We start from the raw sequence: 15,516 nt of genomic DNA, 5'->3' as shown, positions 1-15,516 counted from the left end.
GTTGTGAATTCTGTCTGTTGTTTACTTCATCTTCTTTCACAAATCCAGTCACCCATGGTTTTTGGTCTCCTTTGTACGTTTCCATGTGACGCATCGTAAACACTCCACAGTCTACACCGTTATTCTTCGTCCTCCAATCCATTTCTTTTCTTTCTATAACTGAGCTTGCAAGTTCTTTTATAGCCGGTGTTGGATTTAAAGCCTTTTCTAGGTATAAAACCAATACCCTTCTCTGTAACATAGCAACATTGTGTTAGTAGCTTTTTACATAAAACATAAATTGTATATGAATAAGTTTTTCTATTACCAGTGTGTCTAGAAGCCCCTTGTATCTATCCTTAAACTCTTGTTCAGCTGCTGAATTGTCAATCAGCTCAATTTTGCCGGATTTCAAGTTGAAGCACAAGACATAGAAGTGGTCACCTTGAAGTACCGGAATAAACACCAGGTCAACCGAATCAAGTTTTTTTACCTCATATCTCAGTAATATGTCTTCAAAATTTGAGGCAAATATTTTTAGTCGTTGGTTGTCTGTGTATTTCTCCTCGTCGTAAAAGATATCCGGCTGTATGTTATGTAATTAGAGTCAAAGCCATGCAAACAATGTATTTTTTTCACATGCAAATAGTATATATACCACATGCAAAATTTCAACAGTATGAGAAATTTTGTTTCACAGGAAAACTTTCTTCTATATTACATGCGATTTAGATACAATTAGTGTGCGAAATCATTGAACATGCATTTACTGTTGTAATTTAAAATGCCAAAATCTATATGAAAACATACCATCATTGTGCTAAACAAGAAGAGTCTGTATGGTGATGATTTTCTATCCCTCTTCTTCTCTTCAAGGTTTAGAACATCCACAAATGCATCTATTCCGTTCGATGCTACGTATTGACCCCTGTAGAAGCTTTCAAATATAGCTTTGAATGTGGCAACTTCAGTTTTTGATCGGTAAAATTCTTCTCTGCCAGTCATAAAATAAATAATTAGTATTTGTTGTGTGTATATTTTTTAGATGTTTGTTAGTTGATATAAGTATTTTTACTTACTGCATGCCTGCAAATGTAGCAAATGTATACCGAATCACACACAATTCTTGAGTCAATAGTGCTTCGTGCATGTTTACCACTCTGTTGCAGTAAGGGGAACAAAATTTGTCTCCAAGCTCTGCACATCTTTTCTCAGCTCGGATTTTGGCTTGTTCTATTGTCTTATAAAGCAGTTCATTTAACCCTTTTGGCATAACTTGTTTTGGAACTTGCTTTGGCTTTGAGTTTTTTCTCCCCTTAGTTGGTTTTTTCTCTTTATCTTCTTCCAAGCTAGGTCCCAGGCTCAAAACCAACTCAACTGAATGCAATTCCTCAGCCGTTACCTGAGGGCATTCAACTTCCTTTTCCTTCTCAACTTCAAGTTCCGTATCGGGTTGTTGAGGGTCTTTTTCTTGCACTTTTTCTTGAACTTTTTGTTGAATGTTTTGTGTAGATTCTGCCAAGTTCACTGTTTCTTCGATAACAGTTTCGTTTTCACCAGTTTCTGCATGCCATAGTAATTTAAGAAATACAATAATTTGTGATTTTTAATTTTTCTCCTAACATAAAGTGCTTTCTTACCCTTGGCAGGTGTTTGGTAAGCGTATACACCCGGTTCCACAGTTTGAATGTTTACAATAAGGGTGTCTATGACTCCTCCATCATCTGGTTGAAGTATACCTATAGATACAAATTATTTAATTTAATACAGTAGAATCAAAATCGCAAGGGTATACATGACATCGTGTGCGAAATCAAATTTGAAATGTTTTGACAGAATCGCATGTGTTTTTTATAGGTTTCGCATGTGCATAAAATTTAGTGAACTTTTACATGATATCGCATGTGTTAATATTGAGTTTGCATGTTTTACCTTCTGATGCCATTTGTACCAAAACAGTGGATATTACTTTTTGAGCTTCTTCATCCTCTCTACCTTATTCGTTTGTAGTGATGAACTTCACAAGCTGGATTTTCAGGTTCTTGATGAACAGGAAAGGGTGCAGTTTCATGCTCTTGAACCGAATCAGGCGGCACACAAATGGGATTATTCTGAAGCGTCTCATCCCACTCCTTACAAGCCTTCATAATCTCCGGATCCCAAAAACACTTAGTTTTTGCTTCTGAAACTAAGTTGTTCATCACTTGAACATCTTGAACCATTTTAAGGTATTTTTTGATATTTGCTTTCATTTTTTTCAACAGATTCTGTAATATTTTTCGAGTTAAGATACTATCAATCTAGAAGTTAAATATAATTGATTAAGTTAAATTAATTTTTTTTGCGCTTACCTTTTTGTTGGCTCTCGAAGCCTCTAGTTCTCGTTCGTGGGCTGTGTCGTAGAATACCGATGGTGAAAGTTGAGTAGGAGTGTTGCAATAATCCATCATTTTCTGTGTCTGTGTTCCAACTCCAAACTCAAGGTTCAACTGAGACATTTCATGGATTTCAAAACTGAAATCCATGAAATCATCAATGTTCTCGTTATCTTTTGGCTCTTCCCCGGTTTCTTTGTTTTGTACTGCACGCGCAGTCCTTCTTTTGTACTTATTGTGGTGTCAATCGGTGGTCGTAGTGTATAATCATCCGTCGAAGGACCCTCTTCTTCTTCTTCATTTTTTTCTTCATTTTCTTCTTCATTTTCTTCTTCATTTTCTTCTTCTTCTTCACTCTCACTTGATATCCATAGAGGTCCGTTATCCGAAATATGATCTTCGACTTTATCAATCTCCGAAGATGTGATATAACGAATAACCGGTATCTCCACGGCTTTCTCAAACAGGTTAAGCCTTTTGTTGTGCTCATGCGTGTATAGAAGCTATATTGTAAGTCCCGTTTAACCGGATCTTTCAATGATATCAAACAACCTATTGATTGTGTGGAATCCAATCAATAGGTGATTTAAGAAAAACACAAAAATACGAAGAACACAATACCGAATCACTTTCAATACTTGCACACGTTCTATTACTTGAATAAGCAAAACGTCTGGTACAAGTATCCTACACCACAATCGCCTCTCTTTGATTCTCTAGAAGTTGTGAAACTATGAGGCTCCAAGAGGTTCAAAACCTAAAACAAGTTAATAACTTGTTTATATACTAACTCAAGCCCACTTCCCTACATGGGCTCCCCTTGGGCCTGCTTGGCATGGCCTAAAGCTTGGCCCAAGTGACCTATAAAGGTCCAAAACCTAATATAAATAACCCGGTAAGGCCCAGTTAATTACCATAGTCCGTTGTGTTAATTTGATGCGGCAGTCTCACACTTTAGAGCATCCGGTTTAACCGGTTCAACAAGTCGGTTTAAACCGGTTTTTAAAACATTGATCTAATGTTTAAATAAATGATAGTTGAACTAAAAACTTTCAAAATTCTCAAAAATGAAATGATCAGGATTTTAAAATTTAAAAAATATGTAAACTTTTGTTAAAAATTGAAAATCCCTCCATTTTAATTCCCGCTCCATCTTGTAAATTGATTCCCCCAACCAAATTAATTTCCCCTAACCCTAATCTACTCATCATTAGTGTTTCAACCTCCCGTCCATGAATCACTCCAACTCTCTATCAGAGCTAGCAATGCCGGTGGAAGCTCTTCTCATCACCCTTTATCGGTTCTTGTTTGTAAAGATCCATTCAATCCCTGTTTTTTATTTCTTTTTTCTTTTTTTGGTTTCGATCTGGTTCTGAAAGTTTCTGTTGCAGGGGCTTTATTTTTGTGTGATTTGCTCTTTTTTTTTTTGACTTTTGGGTTGTGTTATGCTAATAAGCGTTCTTTGCTCACAACATGTTTGATGAAACGCCACATAGAGAGCATGTTGTCTTGACCCTAAATTATTACAATTGGGAGAAAGTTCTATCAGTGCTATATCAAGAAGGTACATTGCTACAACGTCAATTTTCCAAACATTTAACCCTCGGTATCAAAAGAATTTGTTCAAGCTTTGGTAGTAAGATAATCATAATGGTTTCTTTTTAAATTTCATTCATAATTAAGTTGAATAGTTAAGTTATTAGTTGCATAATGACTTCATTTTTTAATTAGCATCTGTTTTATCTGGCATCGACTAGAGCCTAGGTGCAAGCTGCTTAAAAAGTGAGTGTAAGACCATGGGGTATGGTGGGGCGGGGGTTTGGGGCATGGGTTGACACGTGGAGTTCGAGCCCCCGCTGGTGAGTGACGTGTCCGTGGGGTATGGCGGGGCGTGGCTAGCCCGGCGTGGCTTGGCCAAGTGTATTAAAATAAAATAAAAAATCTAAAATTAAACATGGCCCGCTATGCACTAGCCAACAAGCCAATAAGAGCCGGCCACATAGGATCGCTAGCATGCCCTACGCCCGGCCTTAAACTCCCGCCCAAGGGGCCACGCCCAAACCAAGCCCACCCGGGGTGGTGACTTGGGCGTTTCTCTCCAACCCCCGCCCCATACCCCATAGTCTAATATCTAACTTTACTCTTCATGATTCTTATATGAATGGATTATAAGTTGCTTTTTATTGAACACTAGTGCCTTCTAAATTATGTCAAAAGGATGATATTCATTTGTATGTATTTGTAATATACAAATAGATAACTTCTAAAGTTGAAATTTATAACAAATTTATTATTGTGCTTATTTCTGCAGGTTATTTTGTGCTTCCTATGAGTCTACTCACACCTTTCTAAACATGGCATATCAACTCTCATTCATGGGAACTGCTTGCTCTTCTCTATTCTCTACTCTCTTTATGGGGTAATGTTTCGGATTCATATTTTTTTTTATGATTAAGATATCTTGATGGTATAATCTCATTCCTTTCAAGAAACCAAGTGTTTGCAATTTATAGGAAGTGCATGTTTGGGTTTAATTAGTTAGTGCAACAAATAAATATATCCATTTGAGTACTTACATTTTGAATTATCCTTGAACACCATATCTAGTAAGAATAGATCATAAATGTTAGTTAAAAAAATGGTCAGATGTTATCATATATAACAGATCTAATTATATCTAACATGTCAGGTAGTAAAAGAAAAGGCTTACCAAAATGCTAGTTTCACTAGATGAGGCTAACCAAGAAACAAGGATGGTTAAATGATCACTCATGCATCGAATATGTAAGTATCTGTTAAAAGCTTTTAATTTTGAATTTTATTTTTGTGAAATATTGATTTTGGGTAGCTATTGTGTAACAACTGTCAATAAAACCGGTAATTAGGATAATAATTATCCAATAAGAAAACCCTAATTAAGACACCCAAGTAATTTGGCATAAACCCTGAAATTTCCGGAATAATAGGAATCAGGATCAGGGCCCCTAAAACTCGAGGGGGGCAAACCCTAATTGATAATTATCTAGTTTAAGTCATTGCTAAAAGCTGATTGGTTGGAATTATTAAATCACCTAAGCTACAACCGAACTCAGCTAGGCTAGGAAAAATAGGTTGCACCTTTACGGACCGTAAGGGTTGGTCCTTACGGACCGTAAGCAAACCGGTCCCTTTACGGACCGTAAGGGTTGGGTCATACGGTCCGTAAGCGTGTCGAAATTCCAGCTATAAATAGCCGACCTTGGCACTTGAACTGTGGTGTTAAAACGACGTTCATAGCTTCTGTATACGTCGAGATCTCACTGTTATATCACATTCAAACACACACGATCACGAAACGCTGCCGCAATCAGGGTAATAACTCGATCGCTATTACGATTCAACGTCCGATCGATTATAACTATCCAACGATAGTCCGGGTGCTGCTCAATTGAGCTTGTACTTTGATTATTCGTCATGATTTCGACTTGAATATTTGAGTGCTGTTCGAATTCGGACTATGCTCTGTTATTCGTTGTGAATCCGACTGAATTATCGAGTATTGCACTGATTAATCGTTGTGAGGGTTTAATCTCGTGAATTGACGTAAATGTTGTATTAGTTACTAACCTGCCTGTGTGTGCATTGTGTTAAACTAGGTGTAATCAAGGCTAATCAGTAGGCATTATCTATTTGCTCGTTAATCTGCAATGTGAGTCATTCTTCTTTTAAAACTGTTTTCTCACCGTTTGTGAGTAAGTATTACAATATCTCAAATTATTTGCAAGGTTATAATTACAGGGATTAAGTCTTTGTAATCACCAAATTACAGCTGGTATGTGGGGTATTGTGCACATTACTATTTTTATCACTCTATGTGAGTGAGTATCACTCTATGTGAGTAAACCGTCACTATTGGGGCGACGGGACCCAATAGTGGTATGACCACAGTCACAGATCCGGTCGAGTGACAAATACCCATTCTTGATAATTGGTTGATAGAAACATTGTAATCGCTCTTAATACTGTAAATTTATAACTAGCGGGTCATTTTAGAAAATGGAATGATTCACTCAGTATTTCCCCGCTGACAAAATCTTTTTCAAACATGTTTCAGGTGATCTATGTGATCCAGGAAAAGTGCAGTAAAGCACTATCAAGCTCAGGGAAGTGGCTCAGTATGAATAAACCAATAAAACATGTTTTGGAAAAATAAAGATTTCAGTGTGAAATCAACTTATTGTAAATTATGGGATTTATCCCCTAAACTTTGTGTAAAATATTAAACGAGCATTTCACGGTAAAAAGATCCTGTAATAAAAGACTTCCGCTGTCGCGTAAAAATACCACGAGTACCACCGGGAACTGCCTCGCGGCCCCCGACTCCGTCCAGGGTGGGTCAGGGAGCCGTGACAGTGAAGGTGGTATCAGAGCTAATAATTAATAACTATTGAGCCACTGATCGAGCCGCTGATTAAGCCTAATACTAAATTAAGTATTTGACAAAATACTTAATTCTACTAGTTGTTATTCTGTGATTATTTGTGTTATTAACTGACTATTTGTTAGTTGCAGTATGGGTAAACAAAAGCTGTCTGCTATCTACCACAAACTAGATGTTGCATCTTCTTTTAAAAACCCAGTAAACCTAGAAGAAGGAATCTTTGTCCGCAAGGCAAACTATGAAAATCCTCTTTCCCCAGAGAAAAGGGATTCAATACTTAAAAAGAGTCAGGAGAAAAAGAAACCCCGAACCAAGAGAGTTAGGTTTAACCCAGAAGTCCAAGAATTGGGTAATAGTGCACCTTGGGAAGATAAAATAGACGGGAAATGGGCAAATCTCTATATGCTAGCCACTGTAGCAGAAAATACCAACCTCTAAATCTCCAATAAATCGAGTCTAATAGAAAAATCACTATCCAGTAAATAAATAAAATCCTAGTGTGTTTATTTCTGTTGTCCTTTATATAAATTAAAATGCAATAAAACTTCAGTGTTTGTTTGTTAAACTTTGTTCCAAAGTTTTAACATTGCATTTTTGTATTTTGCATATATACTATGCAGCATGAGTGAGATATCGGAAGCATTTCAGAATCTCAACTTATATCCAGTGCCTATCGAAGTCTCTCACGACTTTACTGGTTACATTGCTGACATAGAAGAACCTGTGGAATTCCAAGCTCCACCGCTGGAAAAAGCCAAACCTAAAAAGAAGAGAAGATACGTAGGGTGGAGGAAAGTACGTCGTAGGAAACCAGCCACTAGGAGACTTCCCAAAATAGAAAACCCTGTGAGCATGAACAAGGGAAAGGAAATAGAAACTAGAGAAAGTTCGAAACCACCAGAAAAGGAATTAGGAATAGACCTAAAGCAAAAGGGAATAGAGATCGGAGAAAGCTCTAAACAGTCTGAGGAAATCACGTTCCAGGACGAAATAGACCGCCTACTGGATAATTGTGATGTTCTAGAGCCTATCAACGATAATCTCTTCTCTTACCCGGCTACAGTTCAATTCCCACTGAACCTAGGACCAGCTATTCCAGACCCACTTGTTCACACCAGACCATTAGGCCAAATGGAGGAATGGTGGACCAATGACTGGAAATTCCAAAATATAGTTAATAGTCCCTATAGTTTTCTCCCACAATTTGACCCAGAACCTATCCCTAATCCTCCCCTGAGTAATGAAAACCTAGCTGAACTTCGTCAGTTCGGTGAAGAACTGATAGGTACAGGTAATAGGATCAGGGAAATGGGGGAGCAACTATCTTGGAAGTACGACGAGAGGGAGCGTCGTTACTGAAACTGCCAGTAGACCAAAAGATAGGAAGGGATGGAAAAAGTTTGTCTGTATTATAACTAATATAGTAAAACTGATTTTGTAAAATGGGCAATAAAACCTTGTAAGATATGGTGTGTACGGAGGCATATACAATATACAGTGACAAAATGAAAGTCGAGAAATCGACAATTTTGGTTATGTTTGTATATTGTAGTAATATATGTGTTCATCTGTGCTAAATTTGTTATTAATAAGTTAGACACTAATAAATTCCTACTAATTAGCAGATGGAAAACGCTAACAATGAACCAATTAATGAAGTAAATCAATCTGAGCAAGAACCGGAAGATCAATATATAACCCGACAAGATATTGAGCACTTTATCGCCCAAGGAATAGCCCATGCTATTCCAGAAATTGTGGCTGCTGTTCAGAAACCTGCCAAACCACAATTAATTCCTAGTAAACGTATTCCAGAAGATAACGGCAGTAACAGCATAAATGGAGGCGGCAATCATGACGATCATGATCCGCAACAGGCCCCACTCCTTAAGAGAATGAAAGCTGCAACACCTGGTTGCACTTACAAAGAATTTCTTGCTTGCAAACCCACTGAATTTGCAGGTAACGAAGGGGCAACCGCAACACTGCGCTGGTTAGAGAAAACCGAAGCAGTGATTGCAATAAGCAAATGTGCTGAAGAGGATCAAGTGATGTATGCATCAAATCTATTCAAAGAAGGAGCATTAGAATGGTGGAATACGATTCTCCAGGCAAAAGGAAAAAGGATAGCCTATGCCATGATGTGGGAAGAATTTAAGAGTCTTGTACAAAGAAAATTCTGTCCTGAATATGAAAAAGACCAAATGGCAAACAAATTCCTAAGTCACCGTATGACAGGGGTAGATTGCCGAGGCTATACTTCGACATTCTTTGAATACGCAAGGGTAGTGCCAACACTGGCTTCGCCAGAACCGGTACTTATTTCCCGTTACATCTGGGGGTTAATTAGTGAAATCCGAAACATCGTTAAAGCTGCGAGACCTCGTACTATTGACGATGCTGTAGAATTAGCTAACACTCTAACAGATGAATTGGTACGCACAAGAGAGGAAGATCGCAAGAAGGAATTAGCTCAAAAGATTACCCAAGGATTTCGTGTGGGTAATACCAAGAAAAGAGGAATGGGGCAATCTTCATCACTTCCCTTCTGCAAAACTTGCAAAAAGAAGCATTATGGACAATGCAACATGGTTTGCAATTTTTGCAAAACCAAAGGACATCGGGAAGAAGACTGCAGGAAGAAAACAAGAATTTGTTATAATTGCAGAGAAAGAGGTCATTTTCAATTTGAATGACCTAAATTAGCTAAACCTGTAGCCAACCAAGTCAAACCAGCTGAAGGAGCAACAAAGAGAAATGCGCGGGCATTCCAGCTAACCACACAAGAGGCCGAACTCATTCCAGATGTGATAGCTGGTACGTTCCTAGTACATGATGTGTTTGCAAAAGTATTATTTGACTCTGGTGCGAACCAAAGTTTTATAAATACTTCATTTTGTCAAACTCTTAAGCTACCTTTAACCACTCTTAGGCAAATCTTCACAGTTGAAACCGCAGAAGGAAATTCTGTAAAAATAGATAAGGTCTGGCAAGAAGGAAAAATAGAATTATTAGGCCATAAGTTTTCTGCAAATCTGTTACCAATGAATTTAGCCGGATTCGATGTAGTGTTAGGAATGGACTGGTTAATAGCCAACCATGCTCGAATCCTATGTGATAAAAACACTGTAGAAATTCAAACCCCTTCCGGAGAAGTAATTTTTATTACTGGAGATAAACCTCGAAAGCCACTAAAATTCATTTCAGTAATGAAATTGGCTAGTTATTCGAGAAAGCAGGAAATGGTGTATATGATTTCAGTAATCGTTAGCACTAAGGATAAAGAACTTCAGGACATCCCGGTAGTGTCAGAATACCCAGACATTTTTCCAGAAGAATTACCTGGATTACCACCTGATAGAGAAGTAGAGTTTAGAATTCATTTAATTCCAGATACTGCACCAATAGCTAAAGCACCATATAGATTAGCACCTACCGAAATGCTAGAATTAAAAAAGCAACTAGATGAATTATTAAACAAAGGATTCATACAACCTAGTTCATCCCCTTGGGGTGCACCAGTGTTGTTTGTGAAAAAGAAAGATGGATCGATGAGAATGTGTATCGATTATAGGGAATTGAATAAAGTTACTATTAAGAATCGATACCCATTACCTAGGATTGATGATCTTTTTGATCAATTACAAGGAGCTAGGTACTTCTCAAAGATAGATTTAAGATCCGGATACCATCAGTTGAAAGTACAAGAAGAAGACATACCTAAAACTGCTTTTAGAACTAGGTATGGTCATTATGAGTTTACCGTCATGCCCTTTGGGTTAACGAATGTCCCAGCCGCATTCATGGACATGATGAACCGCATCTGTAAACCATACTTGGATAAATTTGTAATCGTTTTCATCGACGATATACTTATTTACTCCAAAAGCCAAAAAGAACATTGTGAGCATTTACACGTTCTCTTAACTTTGTTAAGAAAAGAAAGGCTTTATGCCAAATTCTCAAAATGTGATTTTGGCTGTAAGAAGTACAATTCTTAGGACATGTGGTAAATCACGACGGTATCCATGTAGACCCTGCTAAGATAGAAGCAATTACAAAATGGAAAATCCCACAAACAGCTATGGAGATAAGAAGTTTTCTAGGTTTAGCTGGATACTATAGACGATTTATCAAAGATTTATCTAAGATAGCCATACCTTTAACTAAGTTAACCTGTAAAGCCGCTAAGTTTGAATGGGGACCTAGACAAGAAGAAGCCTTTAAGATTTTAAAGCATAGATTGACGAATGCACCAATCTTAGCTTTACCCGAGGGAACAGAAGACTTTGAAGTATATTGTGATGCTTCAAAATTAGGCTATGGATGTATGTTAATGCAACGCAAGAAGGTAATTGCGTATGCTTCTAGACAATTGAAAAGGCACGAAGAGAATTATACGACTCATGATCTAGAATTAGGAGCCATAATTTTTGCCCTTAAAATCTGGAGACATTATCTGTATGGAAGTAAGTTTACTGTCTATACAGATCATAAAAGTTTAAAATATATATTTGGGCAAAAAGAACTAAACATGAGGCAAAGGAGATGGATGGAGATGCTAAGCGATTACGACTGTGATATCCAATATCACGAAGGAAAGGCAAATGTAGTTGCAGATGCCTTAAGTCGTAAGTACCATGAAATGGCACAAATCAAAGAAGTTCAGAAAACAGCAATCAAAGATGATGCTAAAGGAATGAAAGGTTACCTAAAAGAACTAGAACAAGGAAACGATGGAATTTGGAGATTCCATAAGAAACGAATTTGGGTACCTAAGCAAGGAGAGTTAAGAGATAAGATCTTAGAAGAAGCTCATAAATCTAGGTATACCATGCACCCAGGAAACAATAAGATGTACCAAGATTTAAGAAATAATTTCTGGTGGATAGGAATGAAAAAGGACATAGCCGGATACGTATCCAAGTGTTTAACTTGTTCACAAGTTAAGGCGGAACACCAGAAACCTTCAGGATTACTTCAACAACTAGAAATGCCGGTATGGAAATGGGAACTCATAACAATGGATTTTGTTACTAAGTTACCCAAAACCAAAAGAGGTAATAATGCAATTTGGGTAATTATAGACCGATTAACCAAATCAGCTCATTTCTTACCAATAAAAGAAACCTTTAGCATGGAAAGGTTAGCAAAACTGTATGTGGACAAAGTAGTATCCCTACATGGAGTCCCACTCTCCATTGTATCAGATAGAGATAGTCGATTTACTTCTCATTTCTGGAAAAGTTTTCAGAAAGCAATGGGAACTCGACTAAATCTAAGTACTGCATATCATCCACAAACAGGCGGACAAAGTGAAAGGACAATCCAAACGTTAGAAGACATGCTCCGAGCATGTGTAATTGACTTTGGTGGTAATTGGGATAGCCATTTGCCATTAATAGAATTCTCCTATAATAATAGCTATCATTCAAGCATCGAAGCTGCACCATTCGAAGCACTGTATGGACGCAAATGCAGAACTCCAGTATGCTGGGCAGAAATCGGAGAAAGTCAATTATCAGGACCTGAAATTGTACAAGAAACTACTGACAAGATAACCCAGATCAAGGAAAGACTGAAAACAGCTCGAGATCGTCAGAAGAGCTATGCAGATAATCGTCGCAAACCTTTAGAATTTCAAGTCGGAGATAAAGTACTTTTAAAAGTTTCTCCTTGGAAAGGTATAGTACGATTCGGTAAGAAAGGAAAACTAAGTCCGAGATACGTTGGACCATTCCCTGTGATTCAACGAATAGGACCAGTAGCTTATCGTTTACAACTACCAGAAGAATTGGCTGGAGTACATGATGTATTTCATGTATCCAATCTCAAGAAATGTTTAGCAGATGAATCCCTGGTAGTCCCTCTTCAAGATATAGAGGTAAACGAAAAGTTGAAATTCGTAGAGAAACCATTAGCGATCGAAGATCGAAAAGTCAAATTCCTCAAGCATAAAAGACTGGTATTGGTCAAAGTCAAGTGGAATTCAAAGAGAGGACCAGAATACACTTGGGAGCTGGAATCCGAAATGAAGCGAAAATATCCTCATCTATTCCAGTAAATCTCGAGGACGAGATTTTTCTTAAGGTGGGGAGGATGTAACAACTGTCAATAAAACCGGTAATTAGGATAATAATTATCCAATAAGAAAACCCTAATTAAGACACCCAAGTAATTTGGCATAAACCCTGAAATTTCCGGAATAATCGGAATCAGGATCAGGGCCCCTAAAACTCGAGGGGGGCAAACCCTAATTGATAATTATCTAGTTTAAGTCGTTGCTAAAAGCTGATTGGTTGAAATTATTAAATCACCTAAGCTACAACCGAACTCAGCTAGGCTAGGAAAAATAGGTTGCACCTTTACGGACCGTAAGGGTTGGTCCTTACGGACCGTAAGCAAACCGGTCCCTTTACGGACCGTAAGGGTTGGGTCATACGGTCCGTAAGCGTGTCGAAATTCCAGCTATAAATAGCCGACCTTGGCACTTGAACTGTGGTGTTAAAACGACGTTTATAGCTTCTGTATACGTCGAGATCTCACTGTTATATCACAATCAAACACACACGATCACGAAACGCTGCCGCAATCAGGGTAATAACTCGATCGCTATTACGATTCAACGTCCGATCGATTATAACTATCCAACGATAGTCCGGGTGCTGCTCAATTGAGCTTGTACTTTGATTATTCGTCATGATTTCGACTTGAATATTTGAGTGTTGTTCGAATTCGGACTATGCTCTGTTATTCGTTGTGAATCCGACTGAATTATCGAGTATTGCACTGATTAATCGTTGTGAGGGTTTAATCTCGTGAATTGACGTAAATGTTGTATTAGTTACTAACCTGCCTGTGTGTGCATTGTGTTAAACTAGGTGTAATCAAGGCTAATCAGTAGGCATTATCTATTTGCTCATTAATCTGCAATGTGAGTCATTCTTCTTTTAAAACTGTTTTCTCACCGTTTGTGAGTAAGTATTACAATACCTCAAATTATTTTCAAGGTTATAATTACAGGGATTAAGTCTTTGTAATCACCAAATTACAGCTGGTATGTGGGGTATTGTGCACATTACTATTTTTATCACTCTATGTGAGTGAGTATCACTCTATGTGAGTAAACCGTCACTATTGGGGCGACGGGACCCAATAGTGGTATGACCACAGTCACAGATCCGGTCGAGTGACAAATACCCATTCTTGATAATTGGTTGATAGAAACATTGTAATCGCTCTTAATACTGTAAATTTATAACTAACGGGTCATTTTAGAAAATGGAATGATTCACTCAGTATTTCCCCGCTGACAAAATCTTTTTCAAACATGTTTCAGGTGATCTATGTGATCCAGGAAAAGTGCAGTAAAGCACTATCAAGCTCAGGGAAGTGGCTCAGTATGAATAAACCAATAAAACATGTTTTGGAAAAATAAAGATTTCTGTGTGAAATCAACTTATTGTAAATTATGGGATTTATCCCCTAAACTTTGTGTAAAATATTAAACGAGCATTTCACGGTGAAAAGATCCTGTAATAAAAGACTTCCGCTGTCGCGTAAAAATACCACGAGTACCACCGGGAACTGCCTCGCGGCCCCCGACTCCGTCCAGGGTGGGTCGGGGAGCCGTGACATATTGGTTTTAATGTTGATTTCGTACCTTCAATTATTTTAGAAAAATAGCATTCAACATAAAGAGGTCACCGTGGATAAATTAAAATTTTGAAGGAACTGCATTACTATTGATATGGAACAACAAGATTGAGAAAGAAGCCATAAATCTCTAGCCTAATCATCTCAACAAGATATAAGTGAGATTGGAGATATGAGAAATAAGGTTATTGCACTCGGGGAGAAACTTCAACATGATAGGGAGAAATGTGAAAAAAATGCCAAAGTACATGATCCCAAAGTTTCGAGAATTCAAGTGCACAATATTCACACCTACAAGTAATGAAGCTGATACTTTAGATGGATTACTCAGGCATAGTGACAACACGATCTATGGCGTTAGTAAAGACATTTATTACTTCTTTTTATCTAAAAGCCTTTATGCTTTAGAATTGATAAATTGGTATTATTTCGATTGGCTCTTGTTATGATATTAATGCTTGAATGTATTCTGATTTTGGAAAAGCAAGAGATAGATTTATGAATGATATTACTGTTGGGGGCTGAATTAAATTGTACTGGAAGATATTTTTTAGTTTGTAAAACAAATAAGACACTCATTGGAGTTGAGACTGAGTATTAAAGGCTGAAAAATAGTCATAAAAAACAATGGACTAGTTTAGGAGACTGATTTTTAAACCCTAAATAAACATATTCAAGACTAAAAATATAAGTTATTTTAGACTGTTTATTAGACTTTAAATGTACATATTAGGGACTAAAACCACATGCTATCTGCGATTAATTTTCGGTCCCTAAAAGAGCATATTAAGGACTGAAATTGCATAGTACTAGGGACTAATTCTAAGTCTTTAAAACCTCTTATTTGAGACTAATTCGGTATGGAATCACAAACATAACGAAGCGTATTAAGGATAATATAGATATGTTTAGAGGACTGATTTTTAGTCCCTAAAGTTACACATTAAGAACTGAAATATCATAGTATCCAAGACTCATTTACAGTCACTAAAGATATGTATTAGGGACTGTAATGATGTGGTACCAGAGGTAAATTAAGGACTATTTTTTTATGTATTGAAGACTGAATGTTAGTCGCCATTGTTG

The 15,516-nt window shown here is 37.4% G+C and overlaps 1 long non-coding RNA gene across 2 annotated transcripts; it reads left to right on the top strand.

The window, feature by feature from the left end:
• The first annotated feature begins 3,508 nt into the window (after window positions 1-3,508).
• LOC110902787 lies at window positions 3,509-14,936 on the top strand. Of its 2 annotated transcripts, XR_002571420.2 has the most exons (5): window positions 3,509-3,664; window positions 3,851-3,918; window positions 4,666-4,773; window positions 5,044-5,138; window positions 14,453-14,936. It is a non-coding gene; the product is annotated as an uncharacterized LOC110902787 (long non-coding RNA). The 2 variants fall into 2 exon arrangements; XR_002571419.2 differs by lacking the exon at window positions 3,509-3,664 and having other exon boundaries at window positions 3,685-3,918.
• Window positions 14,937-15,516: the final 580 nt, after the last annotated feature.

The sequence above is a fragment of the Helianthus annuus genome, chromosome 13, assembly GCF_002127325.2.
Source record: "Helianthus annuus cultivar XRQ/B chromosome 13, HanXRQr2.0-SUNRISE, whole genome shotgun sequence".
Taxonomy (NCBI): domain Eukaryota; kingdom Viridiplantae; phylum Streptophyta; class Magnoliopsida; order Asterales; family Asteraceae; genus Helianthus; species Helianthus annuus.
The sequence above is the reverse complement of the archived record's forward strand: the minus strand, read 5'-3'. Positions and strand labels throughout refer to the sequence as shown.